This window comes from Sarcophilus harrisii, chromosome 1 (genome assembly GCF_902635505.1).
Source record: "Sarcophilus harrisii chromosome 1, mSarHar1.11, whole genome shotgun sequence".
Lineage (NCBI taxonomy): Eukaryota > Metazoa > Chordata > Mammalia > Dasyuromorphia > Dasyuridae > Sarcophilus > Sarcophilus harrisii.
The window spans coordinates 506,041,343-506,053,367 of record NC_045426.1 but is presented as its reverse complement, the minus strand read 5'-3'; the positions used below and the strand labels follow the sequence as shown (position 1 = coordinate 506,053,367).

Sequence of the window (12,025 nt, the reverse complement as noted above, 5' to 3'; positions counted from 1 at the left end):
TACTAATGTCTGAAACATATCAAACATAATGTTTAAAATGTAGTTTTAAGTCAAATTGACTTGTATAGGATTAGTAAAATATATCACATTTGCTAAGAACAATGTATTTTCAGACACTTCAGCTTTGTTTCAATTATACTTAGAAGTAGTTTTGTATGATTTTAGTATGTTTTGAACAAGTTATTTTAAATCACCCAGTTGCTCAAGAGAGTTAATGTGTGAAAAATTACTGGGAAAGGACAAAGAATGGGAAAGAACTAAAGGACTCCCTGAACCTTATGTTGCTTCATTAGTGATTTCTTGATTACCTGGTACTTTATAAGAGTATGTATTCATTTTGTTATTTAGAACTCTTCATATCATTTCTCAACCTTGTAGTAGAACACAGCCAATGTTTAGGAACTATAGGGAAAGCTTTCTAATATTTGGCAAGATAATCTGCAAAGGGATCTAGGGAGACACTAAAGACAAGTATGGTATAATATAAACATTTGAGTGAGTGTATAAGTTTATAATATAATTGTCATTTTCTATCATCCTAAGAATTATGAATTTTTATATATGTATATATATATGTGTGTGTTTGTATCTATATCTATGCAGAAAGAGAGAGACAGAGACAGAGGAAATCAATTTTAAATTTTATATATTGTATTGCCTTAGAGCTATAAGAGTTTGCAATGCAATTAAATATGGCAGGAGGTAAGATATATAAAACAGGACTAAAATTAAAGTTCATTAAAAATCAAACTAGAGCAACAAATTTTCATGAGGGAAAAGTATTGATTGTGATAAATGTTCCTTAGCTTTTGAGGAAGACAGTTGTCTGTGGTACACATACACATGTGCATATACATGTGCATGTGTGTACATACATATACATATGTGTATGTGTATTTATGGATATGCACACACGTACATGTATAATTATTGTTCAAACCAGTATATTCCCTGAACTGTGCAAAATAAATGAATAAATAAATGATATTGAGAAGATAGATCTGTAAATCACAATGCCTGCTACCCTTCCACCAATGCATAAGCTCATCTGTGACTATGAGACTCAACTTTCTTTTTTGATTTAAAAATAGATTTTCATGAACCAATTGCATAGCACATTAGTAAATATTTGTTAAAAAGAATAACTAACAGTTGAAGCAATATATGCAATTCTTAGTAGGGACATTTCTATGTCAGTTACACTGAAGAGAAAATAAATGCTGATTTTTTCCTTTATTGAAAAAGCAGAAGAAAATCAATTGATTTGACAATAAGGCTAGAGAGTCTGGTCGACTATGAATAAACAGAAAATGAATACATTTGTTTTTATTTTAATTTCAACATTTCTCTGGCAGAGTTGCATTGTTGAGTTAACAGCTCTTCTACAAAATGAAACATCATTAAAGGAAAAGGCTACTGTCTCTGTGCTTGTGAGGCTGACAAGTTGCCTGAAAGGCCAAATGCAAAAATGCCCACTGTGCATTTACCTCTTTTATGTTCTTAGAGTTTAAAATGAAGTATAATCTAAATTGGCTGCCCCCATGCCTTTCAGACATTTATGAGAAAATCTGTATAAAATGGTGCCCACTTCAAGGCCCATTTGTTTCTAACGGGAAATAATCTGTTCAATCCATATATATTTCCATTTGAAACTCCTGAAGATTGGTGCATTTCCCAGGGATTCAAGAATTCCTCTCATTCAGTCAGTCAGTCTATGCTCAAATTTTTTGCTGAAACAAAGCCAGATTTCAGTCCTTATTACAACTAGATTTCCAGGACATAAGATTCAGAAAAATCTGGTCAATTTTTTAACTCAGCCAACAGACTGGAGCTTGATTTAAGGGCATAATTAGGTGAAGCTGTACCTTTGTTGTAAAATGGCTAAGAATGTATTGGCAAACATCTTACCTGAAAAGGTGATAGAGACGGGTAGTAGAGAAAGATATGCAAGTACTGTGATCTCCTCATTATCTTGTTACTTGAATTCTGTCTTCTCACCCTGGAACTGAGATGTGCCTGTCATTCATCCCTTTTCTCTCAACTACTGGCCTACATCCTAGGAATTTCTATGAGAGTCCAAGATTGGGAGAATTCTGGGATAAACCAGAATTGAACAGAAATTGAACAGCTGGGTCCATTTGACCAATCTTTGAACAGCTAAATAATCTCAAAAGATTTGGCAATTATTTAATAACTGTAGAACTTCTCCCAGTTATGTTTTAACTTGATTTGTTCTCTCAGAGGATACTATTAATCTAGATGTTACTCTATATTGCATTTATCAAGTATATAAATATATGCATGAAAGATACTTAATTAGTAAAAGCATTTAGAATTTTGGAGAGAGAGGGGCAGCCAGGTGGCATATCACCCTAGGCAAGGCACTTAAACTTTATCTGTCTAAGTTTCCTCATATGTAAAATGGAGACCATTAAGAGTACCTATACCCTAGGGTTTGCAAGGTACTTACACTTAGTAAATGTTTGTTCCTTTCCCCCTTTATCAAATAACATTTTGTAAACAACTGATACAATGAGATCTACACTTGTATTCCTTATACTTCTCTTTGAGTTCTGTAACCATGAAGATGAAATCTGCAGAAAACTGTCAACTCATGCTTGCTCATTTGCTTGAAAGATTGTTAGACCACTTTCTGTCATAGTCCTCTTTGAGAATGAAGGACAAACAATGACCTCTGTGAGTAAATCTGACCTAGAATTGATCAATTAGAAGACTATTTCCCTCCCTCCCTCCATCTCTCCTTCCCTTTCTCCCTTTCTCCTTCTCTCCCTCCTTCCTTCCTTCCTTCCTTCCTTCCTTCCTTCCTTCCTCTCCCTTTCTCCCTCCCTCCCTTTCTTCCTTCCTTCCTTCCTTCCTTCCTTCCTTCCTTCCTTCCTTCCTTCCTTCCCTCCTTGGTTCTGAGAGACCTGCCTTTTCTGACTTATAAATCTCCTCGACTGAATCCTCGCTGAGGCTCAGAGCTTCTAGTGGGCTTCTGTGTGTCTGGCCCTGAGAGCTTCTTGCTTATATGCTGTGCACTGAGTATACACCAATCATTATATCACTAGAAAACCATTATTTGTTGTAGGATTAAATCAATGCTAAATTAGATTTAACCATTTTCTCCTCAGTCCCACTTAGTACCTTGTTTCAAGTTCTGTCCTATAACATCTCCTTGTAGGATCAGATCAATCATACTGAAACATGCTAAATTAGATAATTATTATCTCTATCAAGTCCAGTGACTTAGCACCTTATAAGAATCCTTCTTTCCTTCCTTCCTTCCTTCTTTCCTTCCTCCCTTCCTTCCTCCCTTCCTCCCTCCCTTCCTCTCTCCCTCCTTCTTTTCTTTCCTTCCTCCCTCCCTCCCTTCCTTTACTGGTTAGATTTCTTTCTTAAGGACCAGGCCTTAAACCAAAACCAGTCTGATTCTAATTGAGCACCAATAGGTCATAGGCCAAGCCCCATTTGGTCATTGTTTAGGTCCTCATTGACTGGGATTGAATGTAAATTTCTGCTTTGACCAGAAACACTGAAGGTCTTCATCTCTTAGATTCATTCACTCATTTATTTATGTATTTAGATTTTTTTGGATTAATACAAAAAGAGAAATCTGCCTCAATTGCTACCCACCATTAGTTATTGAATTGGTGTAGCTTCAGTTAAAATGAGACCTTAGCTTAAGCAGGCCATGGTCTCCCATTGCACCCAGGGCCAAGTCCAGGCAGCTTGATCTATATCTTGCCAATAGACCCAGATGCTACAGAGGGGAAAATGAGTTAGGTGGCCTTACCCATTCTTCCCTCACTTCAATACAATTCACTTGCATGTCATGACACTTTTGTCATGGTCCTCTTGGAGAATGACGGACAAAGAACAATATAACCAAGGAATCAGTCATAAAAGTTTTCATCAACCCACTGAGTCTTTCATTCTAATTATATTTTCATGGGTAATCTCTTCTCAAGAGAGAAGACTACTTGGAGTTCTGAACTATGCCATTCAAAAAGAGCATCTATCATGATTTTCCCTCAAATGCTAGATTTTTCAACTTCAGATGGGGACAATGCCTCTGTATAATGCCTAAATTTTTGGTTTCTGCATGCTCATACTAATCAGTTTCATGTTGGGTATGATTCTACACACACATAATACTGCTTAAAATCAGTACCCAGAAGCTTCCAAATCAGCAAACTACTACACATGTGCACTTAGACATACCCCAAAGTACAAATATTGGTTTAGACTATCACAAGATTGACTCATATGTTAAGATGTTGATTCAATGCAGTCACATCACTCTGTAATACCTTGCTAGTCCAATTCTTTCAGCATTCTGTACCCTTCTCTCCAAAATGCTAGTTTTCTAATTATACCTACCATATCCAGAGAAAATAATATTTTACAATATCTTTATATTGTTTTATATCTCAGTTGATTAATTAATAACTAAGGTACACAGTTGAATTTATTTTTAATTCTGCCATGGGGCAATAGACTCTAGTTTCTTTGTGTGATTCCATAACAAATTTATTCTGAAAAGTATGTTTTGCAATTCCCAACAGCTTTCTTTGTGACATTTCTACCAACTTTCTACAGATTTCATTTTTCCTTCCTCTTTTATTGTTTTGATAAATGATGCTATCCATCTTATTCTATCATCCCATATGTAACATGGTGGTGTGTTAGGATCAACTATTTGTCTAGCCAACATTACTTTTGTCCACTCTCTATTGCGGTAAATTTTGCATCACTTAAACTTCTCTTAGAAAAGGTGATAATTATGCTTATGGCTTTACTTTTAACCAGTTTCCACTTTTCAAAGTCTCCAGTTTTACAGTTCGTGTTTTTTAATCTTTACATTTTTCTCAAATTTTATGTTGGTTTTTATGTTTATTTGAACAAATAAGTAGTCTAACTACATGTAACTAACTCCAAAATGATTTCTGCATTGGTAAACACTGATTTGCTTCAAAATATAATAAGATACAATTAATATCCTTCAGTATGTTTTATCCCTTCTTTGAGACATTATTTATGATGCAGTTGGTAAAGCTTCTAATATTAGCTTTTAATCTTTCAATTCTTTATCCATTCCATATTTTCCAATCATCTCTCTCTCTCTCTCTCTCTCTCTCTCTCTCTCTCTCTCTCTCTTTTGCTGTTCTCTATGCCTAGTTTCACAGCAAAATCTCCATAAAATAAGATATGCATTGAATTGCTGTGAAGGATTAACCAGAGGTTCTTTGTTTGTTTGTTTTTGTATAATATTTGTAAATGACAAAATAAATTATTTTGAGAATTCTAAGAAGTATGAATTAATGAAAAGTGAAGTAATAAACAAAACAAAACAACTTATATATGGTCAACAACACTAAAAAGCAAAACAGCTTTGAAATAATTATGGTCTGGGGCAATTAGGTGGTGCAGTGGATAGAGCACCAGCTCTGAATTCTGGAGGACCCGCATTCAAATCTTGTCTCAGATACTTAACACTTTCTAGATGTGCAGTCTTGGACAAGTCACTTAAGCCTAACTGCCTCATCAAAAAAAAAAAAAAAAAATTATAGTCAATGTAGTTATTAACCATATCTCCAGATTGATAAGAGGATGCATATTACCTAGATCCTGACAAAGAAGTGATAAACACAAGGTGCAGCAAAGCCATTGTGTGAATTTCTTTTTTTTTTTTTGCTTGATTATGCATATTTTCTCTTTTTCCCCTTTCTGTTTTTAATAAGGAAGGTAGGGAAAAAGATGGTAGCAATAGTGAGCATTCTATTATAATTATAATATTTTTTAAAATACACAAAACAAAAAAGGAAGTTCAGAAGGAAACATAAGCAAGCAAGAAAAAGTTTAAAGTACCTTGTGAAATATATTTCATCTTCTTTTTATCTTGTGCCCTCTGTGTAGAAATATTGTTTTTTGAGTTTAAATTTGGAATAAAAATAAATTTTAAAAATTATTCATGCCCTTTTCCCAATAATGGAATTGTTATGCATACATGATAAAAGTCATCAAAAATTATAAGAAAAGTTATATCTGTTAGAAGATTTTCATTGAATCATTTTTGTCAATTAAGAAAATTTGAATGTAAATTTAATGCATCAAAATAATTATACATATATATATATCTGTATAAAACTTCTGCAAACTTTATGAAACTTTGGATTGGCATGTATTACTTACAAATAGTATTTTCTAATATATTCTGATATTTTCCTATAATTTTATGATTATTAATATCAAAGCATAAAATGGAGACTTTTGTGTCCACCAAATTTTTTGCCACTGCCATCACGATTGCACAGTGTTCATGCCTTCTATAACTCTAGGATCAAGTGAAAACTCTGAACTTTAAAGTCCTTTACAAATTAGCTCTAGTTTACCTTTCTGGAGCTATTCTGCAAAGAATTTATAATTTGTTTATATTATTTATAATTCTATAAATAAATTTATTCATATAACTGCATTTCTTGCTGTTCCTCACATAAACTACCCATCTTTAGCCTTGGCTTTCATTGTTCTCCATATTTGAGATGTACTCTTCCCTAACTTGTTCCCCTTGGAATCCCTTATTTCTTTAAAGTGTTAACTCACATATCACCTTTTAAAGGAAGTTTCGACCAGTTTTTACAATCACCAGGGCCCTCCCTGTCTAAACCTATATTTATTTAGCAAATATTTTACAAATATTAATGTTACTGTTGTCTCTCCTGGTGGAATAATTGTGAACTAAATAACTTCCTGGGTGGTTTCATTTTATTCCCATGGTACTTGGCACAGTGCCTGGCACAGAGAAGACAAGACAATAAATATGTTAATTAATTGAATGATTGGCTTCATGATGGTGGAGAGTCCACAATTTTTAAAAATTAGACAATTGTACTATTATGTCCATATTGTTAAAGAAGCAAGAATCAGTATATGTTCAGAGTTGAGTGTCACAGATTTATTGACCCATTTCCCAAAATTAAAAGAAAATACCTCTCTCCTCCTCATGGTTTTCAATTCATTTAAATTCTATGTAGCAAACACTCTATTCTTCAAAGCCTGAATTTTCTCATAAAGTGAATGTGGTGGAAACCTCAAAAATTATTTCAAGCATTGAAACATACAGAATAGAATTCTTTATTCTTCTAGTAAATTTATTTATTTTCAATAAACATTAATTTATGAATCATAATGGGAAAGAAAAATTATAGAAAAAGGGAAAAACTATGGATGAGATAACAAAACAGAAAAAAAAAAAAAAGAAGTTAACATAGAATGTGTGATTTACATTCAGTCTCCTCAATTCTTTTTCTGGGTGCAGATTGCATTTTCTGTCCAAAGTCTATTGGGATTGCTTTGGATTACTGAACCACTGAGAGGAACCAAATCTTTCATATGATCATCACACATGCTTGCTGTTATTATGTACAATGTATTCCTGGTTCTGGTTGTTTTGCTCAGCATCAGTTCATGTAAATCTTTCCAGGCCTTTCTAAGATCAGCTTGTTCATCATTTTATATGGAACAATAATATTCCATTATCTTCATATACACAATTTATTCCACAATCCCCAATTGATAGGCATCTACTCATTTTCCAATTATTTGCTACCACAAAAATAGCTCCTACAAACATTTTTGCATATATGGGTCCTTTCCCTTCCTTTATGATTTCCTTGGCATACAGACCCAGTAATGACACTGCTAGGCCATTGAGCATAATTCCAAATTGCTTTCCAGATTGACCAGATTATTTCACATTTCCACCAATGTCCCAGTTTTCCCACATTCTTTCCAACATTTATCATTATCTTTTCCTGTCATCTTAGACAGTCTGAGAGAAGTAAAGTAGTACTTCAGAATTGTTTTAATTTGTATTTTTCTAATCAATAGTGATTTAGAGCATTTTTTCATATGACCATAGATAGTTTTAATTTTGTCATCTGAAAATTGTTTGTTCATATCCTTTGACCATTTATCAATTGGGGAATGGCTTTATTATTATAAATTTGATAGAGTTCTTTATATATTTTAGAAATGAGACATTTATTAGAAACACTGGATGTAGAGAATTTTTTCCCCAGCTTTGTATTTCCCTTTTAATCTTGTTTCTGTTAATTTTGTTTGTGCAATTTTTTTTAATTTAATGTAATCAAAGTTATACATTCTTCTTTCATAATGTTCTCTAATTCTTTTTTGGTCATAAATTCCTCCCTTATCCAAAGATCTGATAGGTAAATTATTCTTTGCTGTCTTGATTTGTATATGGTAGGATCCTTTATGCCCAAATCATGTACCCATTTTGACCTTATTCTGGTATGTGATGTGAGATGTAGATCTATGTTGAGTTTCTGACATATTTTTTTCCAGTTTTCCCAGAAATTTTTTTCAAAAAATGAGTTCTTATTCCAGAGGCTGGAATTTGGAGTTTTATCAAATACTAGATTATTATAGGTCTTGATTATTGTGTCATGTGTATCCAATCTATTCCAATAATCCACCACTCTATTTCTTAGCCATACCAAAGGGTATTAATGACTGATGCTTTATAATATAGTTTTAGGTTTGGTCCTGCTAAACCACCATCCTTTGTAATTTTTTTCATTAATTCTGATATTTTTGAACTTTTTTTCTTCCAGATAAATTTTGTTATTATTTTTCTAGCTCTATAAAATAATTTTTTGGCAATATGATTAATATGGCACTGAAAGAGTAGATAAATTTAGGAAGAATTGTCATTTTCATTATATTAGCTTGGCCTGTACACAAGCAATTGATATTTTTCCAATTGGTAGATTTCACTTTATTTGATAAGTGTTTTGTGATTATATTCATATAGTTCTTAGATTTGTCTTGGCAGGTAATCTGACAAGTATTTTATTTTGTCTACAGTAATTTTAAATGGAATTTCTCTATCAGTTGCTGATAGACTGTCAGTAATAATATAGAAATTCTAATGATCTAATGATTCTTTTATATCTCACAATTTTGTTAAAGCTGTAAATTGTTTCAAATAGGTTTTTAGATTTTTTTCTAGGATTCTGTAAGTATATCATATCAACTGCAAAGAGTGATAGGTTTTTTTTTTCTCATTTTCGATTCTAATTCATTTCATTTCTTTTTCTTTTCTAATTGCAAAAACCAACATTTCTAGTACAATGTTGAATAATGGACATCCTTGTTTCACCCCTGATCTTAATGAGAATGCATCCAGATTCTCTCCATTACAAATAATGCTTGCTTTTTGTTTTAAATAAATAATGCCAATTATTTTAAGGAAAGCTCTCTTTATCCCTATGCTCTCTGGTGTTTTCAGTAGGAATGGGTGCTGTATTTTGTCAAAAGCTTTTTCTATATCTATTTAGATTATCATATGATTTCTGTTGGTTTTGTTATTGGTATTGTCAATTATGGTAATAGTTTTCCTGATACTGAACAAGTCTTACATTGCTGGTATAAATCTTACTGGTTCATAGTGTGTTATTCTGTTCGTAAATTGTTGTAATCTCTTTAATAATATTTTATTTAAGATTTTTCCACCAATATTCACTAGGGATATTGGGCTGTAATTTTCTTTCCCTGTTTTGGCTCTTCCTGGTTTAGGTATCAATCAGTACCATATTTGTGTCACAGAAGGATTTTGGCAGTACTCCTTCTTTACCTGCTTTCCCAAACAATTTACATAGTATTGGAATTAATTGCTCTTTGAATATTTGGTTGAATTCACTTGGGAATCTATCTGGCCCTGGAATTTTTTTAGGGAGTTTATTATTGACTTGTTCAATTTCTTTTTCTAAAATGGGATTATTTAATTAATTTATTTCCTCTTCTATTAATCTGGGCAATTCATATTTTATAAATATTCATCCATTTCAAGTAGATTGTATCAGACTTGTTGCTATATAGTTGGGCAAAATAGCTCCTAATTATTGCTTTAATTTCTTTGTCATCGATGATAAGTTCACTCCTTTCATTTTTGATGCTGGTGATTTGGTTTTTCTTTTTTTCACTAATCAAATTAACCAAAAGATTATGTATTTTGTTGGGTTTTTTTCATAAAACAAACTCTTGGGTTTATTTATTAGTTCAATAGATTTCTTAGCTTTTATTTTATTAATCTCTCCTTTGAGTTTCAGAATTTCTAATATGGTATTTAATTGGGAGTTTTTATTTTGTTTTTTTTTTTCCCTAGCATTTTAGTTGCAAGCCCAATTCATTAATCCCTGCTTTTTCTGTTCTATTTATGTAGGTCTTTAGAAATATAAAATTCCCCCTAAGAACTATTTTGGCTGTATTCCATAGGTTTTGATATGTTATCTCATTTTTATCATTGTCTTGCATGAAATAATTATTTCTGTGATTTGTTGTTTGACTCACTTCCTCTTTAGAATTAATTTCCAATTGCTTTTTAGTCTATCTTTACCTGTCCCTTTATTGAATATAATTGTTAGTGCTTTGTGGTCTGAAAAGGAAGCATTTATTATTTCTGCTTTTCTGCATTTGATTGTGAGGTTTTTATGCCCTAATACATGGTCAACTTTTGTGTTGTTGCCATGGGCTACTAAGAAAAAGGTATATTCCTTTCTGTTCCTATTCAATTTTTTTTCAGAATTTTGCTCTACCACTTGGACAATATACATTTAGTATAGTTACTATGTCATGATTTATGGTTCTCTTTATCAAGATGTACTTTCCTTCTTTATCTCTTTTAATAAGATCTATTTTTATTTTTGTTTTATCTAAGATCAGAATTGCTACCTCTGCTTTTTTTTTTTTACTTCAGCTGAAGCATAATAAATTCTGTTTCACCCTTTTACCTTTACTTGGTATGTATCTGTGTCAAATGTGTTTCTTATAAACAACATATTGTAGGATTCTGTTTTGTTGTCTACTCTGCTATTTGCTTCTGTTTTATTGGAGAGTTAATTCCATTCACATTCACAGTTATAATTACCAGGTCTGTATTTCTCTCCAACCTTTTTCTCCCTTGTATATACCTTTGTTCTCTTTTCCACCCTGTCCTTAGTTGTGTGTTTTTTACTGACCCCACCTACTACCTTATCTCCTATCAACCTTCCCCTTTCTCTTAGTAGTGTATTATTTTAAACTCACTCCACTTACTATCTTATCTTCCATCACCCCATCCCCCATTTTCTTATCTTTTTCACTACTGTTTTTGCCTTCTCTTCTATTCTGCCCCCTCCCTTTTCTTTTCTCTTTCTCTTCTTACTTCTTTATAGGGTTAGGTAAATTTCTATACTCAATTGAGTAATTAAGTTATTCCCTTTTAGAATTGAGCTTTAGACCATGCTCATCCCCTTCTCTTTTTCCCCCTCAATTGTGTGAAATCTTTTGTGTTTCTTCATGTGGAGTAATTGTCCTATTATATCTCTCCTTTTCTCTTTTTTGAGTACAGATCTTCTACCCCTTTATGTCTTTTTCTTTGATGTCATAAAATCAGAGTTCATTCAAGATCTCACCTTCAGACCATGTGATTGCCCCCCCCCCTTTGTCTGCCCCAATGATACATACAGTTCTTAGGAGTTACAGATATCATTTTCCCATATAGGGATATAAACAATTTAACTTTCAAATTATATATATATTTCTCCTGTTTACCTTTCTGTGCTTCTCTCAAGTCCTGTGTTCATAAATTAAATTTTATGTTTTGTTCTGATTTTTTCAATAGAAATGATTGAAGCTTAATTCATTGAAGCTCCATTGCCTCTTATGAAAGATAATGCTCAGTCTCACTGGATAGTAAATTCTTGGTTGTAACTCTAGGTTCTTTGCCTTCCAGAATATGGAATTCCAAGCTTTCCAATCCTTTTTTGTAGAAGCTGTCACATCCTGGATAATTTGGACTGTTGCTCTTTAATATTTGAATTACTTTTGTCTGTCAGCTTACAGTACATTTTCCCCTTGAGATTGAGTTTTGGAGTTCTGCAACAATGTTCCTTTGGATTTTCCTTGTAGGATCTCTTTCCAAAGGTAATCAATGGCTTCTTTCAATGAGTATTTCCCCGCT

General features: G+C 32.6%; 1 protein-coding gene across 9 annotated transcripts in view; it reads left to right on the top strand.

Annotated features, from left to right (window-relative positions):
- The window catches only part of PIEZO2 (piezo type mechanosensitive ion channel component 2), a 545,237-nt gene that overhangs the window by 337,271 nt on the left and 195,941 nt on the right, over positions 1-12,025 (top strand). The gene's annotated exons all lie outside the window — the stretch shown is intronic.